We start from the raw sequence: 11504 nt of genomic DNA on the forward strand, positions 1-11504 counted from the left end.
CTGAATCTGCAACTGGCTAACTTTGAAGTCAATCCAAATAACCACTCCACCCGATCCAATAGTCCACTCCTATTCTGTTATCTACCCGCTGTGAGAGACCATATTCTATATCCAGAATATTAATTCTATATTAATCAGATATATGAATAACACCCCCAAAGACAATGTTGGCATTTAATATATTCAGTAAGTCACCCTCCTACACATGTATGTTCCAGAGAGCAGTAAAATATAACCAAGATGATTGGCAGTAGACTGGAGGTGCTTATTTTTTAAAAAAACAAAAACAAAACCCCATATTGTAACATGCTGGTTTGCCCTCTTTTAATAGGTTTAGAAGCCCAGGCAAAACTTTGTTACTCAGCAAAGGCTTAACACATGGCACAAATGGAATGGAATCTTGGATTATAAATCATTGCATTATCTATTTGCATGAGGCTTTCCCACAAAATTGTGCCCAATGCAACTCATATCATATGAATAATAACAATTGTAAAAGATTAGAAACAATTAAAAGCAATCATAGGATCAATAAGTAAAAGCCAAACCAAAAAAATCAATCCATACAGCACTTTATTGAAATTATAAATATAAGCTAACTCAACTAACTCAACAGTTTAAACTGAACAACATTGTATAAAACAATAAAAATTAACTAACCTAATTCAATGGCTTGCATTTGATGAATACTTTTTGAAAGTAAGCAACACCCACATCTTTAGGCATTGAGAGAGGCTCTTCAGTATAAATGCTACTCAAGAAGGGTTGCAGCTTTTCCATGATGGTATGGGGAGGGTACATATATTGAGAATTTTTTCTGCCTCTCATGTAATTCTAGCTTCTCCAAGGTCACCCAATGAATCTGAGTGGCGGACTGTAGATTCAGGGTGGACAACAGTACACTTCTTCACAAAATATACAATTAATTTATGGACTCGAAAGCCACAAGATGTGCTGACGGGAGACTGGCTTAGCTAGCTTTAAAAGAGGATTAGGCTAATTGGGGACAGAGAAGGGAGATAGAGTTCTATTAGCCATGACAGCTAAATGGAACCTCCATGTGCAGAGGCAGCATCCCATTGAAAACCATTTGCTGGAGGGAAAACTATCCAGGAAGGAGTATTTCCTTCATGCCCAGCCATGGGTTTCCCAGGGTCATCTGGCTGACCATTATAGGAAAGTATAATAGATAAAACCTTGGACCAATTCAACAGTAATCCTCTTGCATTTTTAAAACTTTTGGCTTGAATGAATATGGTTCTTCTTCTATATATATTCTTTTAAATATGGCATATTTTGAAGTGTCAGTTCCACATTTGTTTGCATACAAACAAATATAGGAATGTGTTTTTGAAATACCAAAGAAAAATGTTCCTTCTAGAATAGTATGTACAGCATAGTAGGATGGAGTTTCCTTCTCTTCAGAAGAGATACTGCATTATCTTCTGACATGTAGCTGGGCCAGGAGGAACAGGGTGGCACCTAAGAGACGGAATGTCTATTGACAACACTGAACAGGAATGTTTCTGTTGTTGCAAGGATGCTTCTGTTATTGGGACCAGGTCACAATAACAATAACTACTGAACAAAAATATAAAACTATTGTTAAACAGAGCAAGAATTTCATTAGATAAATAAAACCAACCCTTTAGATGTAACTTTGGAAGAACAGTTTGCAGTGAGATAAATAAATTAGGAAAAGAGATCTTGCTAGCCAACGTTTTTGTTTGTACCACCTTACTGGAGCATTTCAGCTTACTACTAAGAGGAGACAGATAATCAAACATACTTGGAATTGCAACGATCAGACCACAAAGTAAAAAAATATTATATACATTCATTGTTAATTACAAAACACCATAATCTCAAATATGCCTGTAAGCACGATCATTTGCTTTAAAATGTTTATTTTAAGCCCTTTTTTGACAAAACTAATACAAGTGTGGATAAGTGGATAAGAAATAATAATGCTGACCTAGCAATTTAATACGTGTTTCACCCATAAATTGATACAGAAGACAATTTCAATCCATGAAGAGATGTGTAGGCAGCATGCCTTGTTTCTCTGAATTAAGCTGCACGGAAATCGACGGGATTTATGTTCACGCTCAAGTTTTTTTTAAAAAAAAACCAGGAGTGCTACTTAGAACAAGAGCTACTGAAAAATGAAGGTCCCTTGTGAATCCACAATTTCTGTCAAATAAAATACCAGAGAACAAAATGGAACTTGAAATATGTAGCGATTATGTCTCCATGTGTGAACCCCTTCCAGCATACAGATAAGTCTGCATACTGGGAGGAATTTCACCCAAGCAAGCCAAAGGCCTCTGCTAAAACCGACCCTGCATGCTTTGCTGGGTGAGGGATCTTAACTTTATAGAACTGACACATCATGCAACTCATAGCACTGAATGAAGAGGTCCAAGCTTTAGTTGTCCTAAGCTGGTTGAATAGCTAAGTAAAAAAATTCAAGAAAATTATTTTCCAACATTATCACCCGTGCAACAGGTTCGTGAAATCAATACATATTTTTGCTGATCTATAAGCCTGCAGTAATCAGAATTTCTAACCCTGCTCAACAATTCATGTTAAGAACGAACAGCGGTTGATCCCTTCAGAAAGTGTGATGACAAAAGAACACCAAATATAAGCAGGAACAACATGACCAACAGCCAGAGCACTAGAGTCAAATTGTGTCACAGAAAACAAATTAACTCTCTACCCCGCACTAAAAAGTACTAAAAAGCAAAGGAGGAAATTAAACCCATCCTCTCCAGGGAGAAAAGACAATGAAAACTTAAAGTCTGCCACTATACACCAATATTTTCAACAATGATCAGAGCCACTTCACACAATACAGCAATTACTTACTTACTTTTGTGTAACTGAACACATGCAAAAAGTAAGTTTTTAGGATTCTCAGCCATTCATGTGACTTCCAGGTGCACGATTCCAATGGTTTTTCAGAAACATGTTGCATAAGAATGAATGAATTTACTTTATTACGGTCACAGACCAGCATAAGCAAAACATCTAAATAAATAGCATAACAATATCTCTAAGCAGATAATTATTAAATTAATTGGGAACAAGAACCAAACATAGATTAAAACATATACTAGAATACTTGATTAAGCATAGGTAATGGATGAATAAAAACTGATAAGGAAAGTTTAAAGATCAGTTTTAAAAGAACAGCTGTATGGGGTGGGGCTTCAGAAGTACGGATCTAACAATATGGGCCTTCTATTTAGGACTGATTTGTAGCATAGACCATCCTTCGACAAATATCTATCATGGCAGCGCAAAATCTGGTGACCAAGTATGTGACTTCTGGGCTATTGTCCTGTAGTAATAGGGAGATGTAGTGTTGTTCTGAATGCCCAGGGAACTTATATAGGATGGGCTGGATAAACCTAGCTCCAATGTCTATGTAATACTGGCAATGAAGAAGGGCATGCTCAGTTGTTTCCTGCTGCCCAGAGCCACATGGGCATTTCCTCTCCTTATATGGTATCTTTCTATAACGGCCTTCCTGAACTGCTGAAGGGAAGGCCTGACAACGGGTCAAGGTGAAAGCCCTTCATTGTTTTGGTATTTCAAGATTAGCTACGTATGGCATTTGGGAAGTCATGTATCTTCTAGTTTCATTAATTAAAGATTTTGGGGACCTGGCTAGGTCTGCCTGTCGTTCTATGTCTACCACGCGCTGTTTAATGATGTTTTTTGCTTGCTCATTCCCCATGTTAAGTAAGAACTGTGGATTGAATCCTAGAGTTCTTATTATATTATCCACTGCTCATTTCCATATCGATTGGAAATCGTCTTTTAATAGTCAAGGAAGCAAGACTGCTGGGAAGAGAGGCTAGTCTCGGCCAATAATTGCCTAAGAGACATTACCAAAGATGGGTGTGTGGGAAGTAGCCCTCATTTAGCATTGTTTATCTAAAATCAACTCTTTGCATATAAAAAATGTGGTAACTTTTTGCAAACCTAACCAATACAAATGCATACAGGAAGCTGAAAGTTAAATTTCTACTGTGCACTGCATCCTTTCTGAAGTTCCATTTACGATGGAAATGATGTCCGCAATAAAAGTAGCCAATAATATTCCTAATTAAAAACTATCTGTTATTAACACTATAGTCTGAAACACATATTTGTGTGTGATATACAATATTTTTAATTTTTTGGCATATCAGTACTACATATATATAGCATTCACTGCTTGTGATTAGTACAAATGCAAGATTACTGTAATTAGTGCAATATAAAAGTATATAACTATTACACTATATAATGAATTTGCTTTAACTACTGTGGGTATCACATAGCTTGGTTTCCACAGCAACCAACACTGCAGAATGATAACTGTATCTAAAAAGAATGAAAGACAGGTCATTATATAACTTTCACCAGCAGTGCAAGATACTTCATAGATAGTTAATCACCAACTTTCAGTTTGGGAAACATAAGAGTTCCCAGGCAACAGACTTTTTTTTACTTCATCCACAGTTTTATGAAAAAAATAATACACACAAAAATGACCACTTCAAATTCAATTTTGGTTTTCTTAATTAATCATTTAAAAAAACCCAGCTATACTGCACATTCATTCTACTTTGCTATACTGCACAGTCATTCTACTATTTTTGAAATCTTGTATCATCACATTGTGAAAAACTATTTAATAAGCAAAATCCAGCTTGGACCAAAAATATACTCAGTAGACTAATGTTGCAGACCAGATCCAAGTGCTCTTGAAGAAAACTGATTTTCTAGATCCATTCAAATAAATAAATAAATAAATATTATTTATACCCCACTCATCTGGCTGGGTTTCCCCAGCCACTCTGGGTGACTTTCAACAGAGTATTAAAATACAATAATCTATTAAACATTAAAAGCTTCCCTAAACAGGGCTGCCTTCAGATGTCTTCTAAAAGTCTGGTACAGTAGTTCTTTTTCTCTTTGACATCTGGTGGGAGGGCATTCCACAGGGCGGGTGCCACTACCGAGAAGGCCCTCAGAGCTGGACCTCAGTGTCCAGGCTGAACAATGGGGGTGGAGACGCTCCTTCAGGTATACTGGGCCAAGGCCCTTTAGGGCTTTAAAGGTCAGCACCAACATTTTGAATTGCACTTGGAAACTTACTGGGAATCAATGTTGGGGTTTATATGTCCTTTGTTAACTTTGCAGTGGTTCCAGTCCTACTTGAATGAACATTTCCAGAGGGTGCTACTTGGGAGAGTGCTCTTCAGCCCCATGGAGCCTTCTATGTGTGGTTCCTTAGAGTTCGATTTTACCCCCTATGCTATTTAACATCTGTATGAAACAGCTGAGTGGAGTCATCCAGACTTTGGTAGTTACGCTGTCAGTAAAACATAAATGATACACAGCTCTACCTCTCCTTTACATCTGGCAAGCTTGGCAATGAATGTGCTGGTATGTTGTCTTGTTTTGGTAACTGGATGAGAGCCAATAAACTGAAGCCCAATCCAGGTAAAACTGAGGCACTGTCAGTGGGAAGTGGTCTACTCTACTGGAAAGTAGAAGAGAAGCTAGGATTTCAACCATTGGAATTTCATGGAGCCCACTTTAGCTATTTGCTTATATTTTGATTTAGGCTAGTAAATGTTGTGAGCTCTTGGAATCGAAAACTATAAAAATTCAGAGAGACAGAAATAGCTTCCCTTCCCACCCAAACCCCCCCAAAACAATCCAGAGTAAGGTATTGCAGAATAATTTGCTAAACAAATGATTGTTGTTGACAATGTTTGCTGAATAAGATGTTTTGCATGCAATGACATCTTCAGCCATAGTAATATGAAGAAGAATTTGATTCCAATTTCCATTCCCAGCCTCAAAGCTGAAAGGCTCCTCACATGAACCCACGTGAAGTCCTACATCTATATTAGGCACTCCATATCGAACCATGGCAATTTACCACAACCTATCCCAAACTTAGATTATATGCAACATATCATCATTTGTCAAGTAGGATTGTTCTCATTTATCAGTGTAAACATGCAGCTGTACTTCAGAATCACTATTTAGAAAGTTGAGATAAAAGCAGCATAGAGCAATAGATACAGTATCAATCTACAGGAAGGCTTCAGAAAAAGAAAGATTAACTAGAAGAAACTGATAAGGGAAAAACATACCCACAGTAGACAGGAAATATGCTGAGAACTTGGAATACAGGTAAGAATCCCTCAAATCCCGAGATGTTGATACACTGTAAGTCAAAGTGAATTGTATGTTGTATATTGTTTATGTGAGATGCCTAGAGAACTTTGCTGATCAGTGGTTTATAAATGTAATTATTATTAACTTATAAACCACTGATCAGCAAAGTTCTCTGGGCAGCTTACATAAACAATATACAAAATACAATTCCCAACACAAAAAAACACAAAAAAGTAAAACTCTGCAAAACGTGACTAAAATCAGCATAAACCCCAGCAGCAACAATACTTGAAACCAGCAAAAACAAAAAACAAAAAAACATCAACAGGAAACTTGGTGCAAGAACTAAAACAATACACAAGATTGTAAATAAAAGGTCTGGGAGAACAGGAACTGGTCTTCACTTGGCACCTAAAAGATCACAGTATACATACCAGGGGAGTGCCCATTTGCCAAAACTTCTTTTAGACCAAAGAAGAAAAATAGAGCTGAGAAACTGTTTTTATACAAAAGAGAGGGAGAAAGCAAGGGTAAAGGATTCACTGCACACTATGTCTCTGATACTAAAAAACAGAACAGAGAAACCTCATTTAAAGTCATGCTATTCTGGAAATACCACAGACCCTTAAGCTATTTATCCAGAAAAAATTTAGTGTGCTTTTCAGCACACTTTTCAGATTTATTACAGTATAAATTATGGTTTAGGTCCTAAATTGCCACCACTCCCCTCAATATCCCATAGGCCAACCAATTCACAGGAGCAAGGTTTCAGGGGGCTGCAGAGGAAAAGGGGGCAGGAAAGCCCTGTTCCATGAACATGGATCCAAGCCAAAGTATTTAAAATAGAAAACAGGGCCACTCCCATGCTAACAGGATAAAATAGAATCACACACTCAATTCAGTTATCTGAAAACACTAGTCAAATCCCCAACATTATTCCATCATTTACTACTGCAGAATGCTCCACAATCCCCCATTCATGCCCACTGCCGCCGCCCCCCCCCCCAAGCAGCAGCCATACTTGGTACCTAGCCATACTTGGTACCTCCCAGCATCACCACTCTGGCTGGGAGAAATTGCTAAAACTACCCTGAGTCAGGAACCCACAAATACAGGACACATTTTCACTGGCTCTTCAGCTGTTCCTGATTCCTGGCTGTGTATATTACTTCTCCCAGTTAAAGTAGCAAAGCCAAGCAAGTTTTGGACCTTAAGAATATCCACGAGGACAAGAGAGTTCCCTGCAGCATTCTACAATGTGCTGAAGCAGCCATTAGAACAGGACTTGAGTTCAAATACATATTTATTAAAAAAAAAAGCCCTCACTGACAGCCCACAGGCAAGTCACCAGCTCTCAGCCTAACTCAGCGTTTCTCAACCGTGTGCCGCGAGACGCTGGCTGGTGTGCCGCGACGTGCGGGCGACGAGAAGGGCGATTTGCATTGTCACGTGCCTGGCGGCCGCCAATAAGTAACACTGACCCGCCGGAAAGGAAGCCAGCCGGGTCACGACGCGGGGCGAGCGCAGCTCTCAACAGCCACCACCACAGGAGGGTGGTTTTAGACAAACTTAAAGAAGCTGGCTGGATGAGCTCAACCTGAAACTTGCTGAGCAAAGGATTGTGCTAGCAGAGAAATCAGCGGCTTGTGAAGCCTTATTACAGGAGATTGCAACCAACACAGCAATTGGCAAGTGTTTCTTACAGTCATAATTATATAGTCAATATAGGGCGGCACAGAGTTAATTTTTTTAACTTTTTTAATGGTGGTGTGCCTTGTGATTTTTTTCATGGAACAAGTGTGCCTTGGCCCAAAAAAGGTTGAGAAACACTGGCCTAACTAACATACCTCGCAACATTGTTTGGAAAACTTGATACTACCATCCACATACCATTCTGGGCACGCTAACAGAAAGATAGGGCACAAATGTAACAAATAAAGAAAATTCCGCAAAGTCTGTAATAACCCACACTTCAAATGACCTGATATATGCTCCCCCCCCCCCCACGGATGCTTCTTTCCCACAGAAGCACACTTGTCTTTTTTGCCATCATTCACAGAAGCTGCATCCCTCTGAAAACACTTTCATGTTTTGTTGTTTTTAAATTTGCTTTTAAATAGTGTCTGCAATATGGTCAATTCATTTCCAAAATGGTTACTTTTCCCCCCAGGAAAGTGATTCACTGCTAAGGTGCTCACTGAACACACTTTTGAAGATGTCAAAGTACAGGGTCACAGGACAATGTCAAAGTTTCAGTTCCATCTATCACATCCATGAAACTTCCTCCAGAACAATCTACATTCCATCTTCTCATTTTCAACAGTATGATGGCGAGTTTATTTCCTGGGAATTAATTCAGCCGCCTCTGAGCAAGTCTTCCTGCTGATAATATATTATCAACACTTCATAGGACTGTTTATTTCACTCCCAACTTCCTTCACTCTGCTTCAGATTCCACTATCGTGCAAACAGCGTGTTTTGCCCTCTGCACAGCGCAAGACCCAGACGCAAGAAAAATGGTTAGAACAGTTGCTATATTCCGGTTACACACAACTATAAAACATGCAGACAATAGGATGACAAATATTAAACAGCACCCTCCTACGAAGATTTTTTTTAAAGCCTCTGGAGCACTTTTATAGTAACTTCCTTGTGGGTTAATGTCGAGTTAGAAGTCTGGGATTGCCGGGAAAGCTTCATGCACTTGCCTCAGTTCCGCATTGCTGCTTCTGCTCCTTTTGACTAGTAATTCAAACACAGAGAGAAAAAGAGAGAGGACCACAGTTGCCTGCCGACACATCTGGTTCTTCTGCAGGAATAACTGGATGAGCAATGACAAAGCCAAGAGAACTGCATTGACAGCCTTTACAAGCCATTTAAGACATGTAAAAAAAAAACCACATTGTAAATGGGTAAGATAAATGAGGAGTTGGCCCAAGGAGGGCTTTGAAACTGAAACTGAAATCCTAAGCTGCTCTTCATTAATGCTCCACTCAAAGACATTAATTGAAAGGGTATAACACCGGCTACATTTCAGTGTAGATACAGCAAGGGTGTTCAGAAGGCTTCATAAACAGTGTGGTTTAACAGTTAGAGCATTGAACTATGACTTGGGAGACCAGAGTTCGAATCCCCACTCAACCATGAAGAGCACTGGATGATCTTGGGCCAGTAGCCATCCCTACCTCACAGGGTTGTTATGAGGATGAACTGGGGGGGAGGAGAACCATGCACACAGCCTCAAGCTCCTTAGGAGAAAAAAATGGTGTATAAATATAATTAACAATAATAATAATAATAACCAAACCTGCAAAGAACTGAAGAATGGAGGACAGTAATTAATTATCCCAGCACACCGGGACTGAAACAACAATGTATATGAAGGACTACACATGTGAAATGGATTTTATATTTATATAAGATGTAACACAGGCACTATTTGTAAGGAGGAAAAAATGTCTCTGATCTTATGAAAATGTATTAAATTGAAGTAATTTGGTTGATTTTGTAATAATTTGGAAAATTAGTAAAATAATTGGGGGGGGAACTACCAATGACCAAACTCTGTCAAGTGTTCCCTATTATGCAGCACTTAGGGTAAAACGCCACTACTTCTCCCACCTACACATCCATAGGTACGTCATATCCTAAGTTCAGTGATAAGGTAAAGGTACCCCTGACCGTTAGGTGCAGTCGCTGACGACTCTGGGGTTCTGGTGCTCATCTCGCTCTATAGGCCAAGGGAGCCGGCGTTTGTCATGTGGCCAGCATGACTAAGCATGGCAAACCAGAGCAGCGCACAGAAACGCGTTAACCTTCCTGCCGGAGTGGTACCTATTTATCTACTTGCACTTTGATGTGCTTTCAAACTGCTAGGTGAGCAGGAGCTGGGACCGAGCAACAGGAATTCACCCCTCACACCATCGTGGGGATTCGGCAAGCCCAAGAGGCTCTGTGGTTTAGAGCACAGCAACACCCGCGTCCCAAGTCCAGCGATAACTAGCACTAAAAGCCTTTCCAGTTTTCATCCTGCACACACCTCACCACAAGCCAGAACCCCGAGTGTTACCTGAGGCCATCTAGACTAAACTTGGGTCCTCGGATGTTGTGGGACTACAACTCCTATCCTGGCAGCTGGGGGGGGTGTTGTTGGATTATTGTTTTTGTTTTGATTTTATATACAGTATTGTGATCTTTTCTGTAAACATCCCTGAGATCCCCGGGTATAGGGTGGTATATAAATTCAATGAATCAACAATAAACAAAGAACATCTGAGGACCCAAGTTTGAGAAAGGCTGGTTTTAGGCAACTTTCTTCCCTTTCCCTGATCCCCACCACCCTCAAGATTCCCCCCCCCCAAAAAAAAGCTCCATCCTTGGAGATACCAGCAGCTCCCCCTACCTTGGCTTCTCCCTCCCCAACTGAGGACCACTTACATGCCTCACACCCCAACAAGAGCTCGCTGTCGCGAAACACGCGTCCCCCGCTCCACACGTGACCCCGACACCCCCCCCCTTTCCGGAGCAAGAGGCGAGACCCGAGGGATCCGTTTCGTGCCCTGCATTTAATGGTCATATACTCCTTTTGGCTCCCTCACGAGCAGAAGAAGCCGGTGCCGAAGATCCGCATCCCCGCCCCCGCGCCGCCAACTCAGGGCCAACTCAGCGAGATCGCGCGGGCGAAATGAGCGAGACACGCGTCTGCCGTTCTACACGTGACGTCAACGCGTACCCGGCGGGAGTCGTTCCTGTGAGCCTTTGAGCAACCGCAACGAAGATTCCCGTTCCTTTTCCCTCCCTCAGCGCTGAGGGAGCCTCCGCCTCCGCCTCCGCCCGCGGCTCCCCCGTTTCCTCCTCCGGCAGCGGCGGCGGCGGCGGCGGCGGAGATGCTCCAACTTCCCTCGCCCATAAACTGCTGCTTCTCACCTGTCCCCAGGGCCGGGCTGTCGGAGGCAGCCGCAGAAGCCGCTCCACCCGCTCCGCCACCGCTTCCCCTTCTGCTGCCGCCGCCGCCGGCCACGTCCGCCGCCGCCTCCGCCTCGCAGCGCCCTGGGGCCGGCGAGGAGGCGGCGGGCGAAGGCGAAGCAGCAGCGCGGGCGGCGGCGGCGGCATCCGCCTTCGGCAACAGCGGCAGCAGCAGGAGCAGGAGCAGGATCCCTCCCGGCCGCGCGGCTCTCCTCACGGCGGCGGGGCAGCAGCGGCGTCGGCTCATCGGCGCGGCGGCTCGGCTAGGCTCAGGCGACGGGCTCCTTCGTCGTCGCCTCAGCTCGCGAGGAGGATGCCTCCCGCGCCGCTGCCGAAGCCCCGCCCCCCAC

General features: G+C 42.0%; 1 protein-coding gene across 1 annotated transcript in view; it reads right to left on the bottom strand.

Annotated features, from left to right (window-relative positions):
- STIM2 (stromal interaction molecule 2) overlaps positions 1 to 11192 on the bottom strand; it is a 72244-nt gene extending 61052 nt beyond the window's left edge. The window contains exon 1 of the mRNA XM_035112120.2: positions 11116 to 11192. The gene's annotated coding sequence lies outside the window, so the exon portion shown is untranslated. The remainder of the gene's footprint in view (positions 1 to 11115) is intronic.
- Positions 11193 to 11504: the final 312 nt, after the last annotated feature.

Source organism: Zootoca vivipara, chromosome 9 (genome assembly GCF_963506605.1).
Source record: "Zootoca vivipara chromosome 9, rZooViv1.1, whole genome shotgun sequence".
NCBI classification, from domain to species: Eukaryota; Metazoa; Chordata; class Lepidosauria; order Squamata; family Lacertidae; genus Zootoca; species Zootoca vivipara.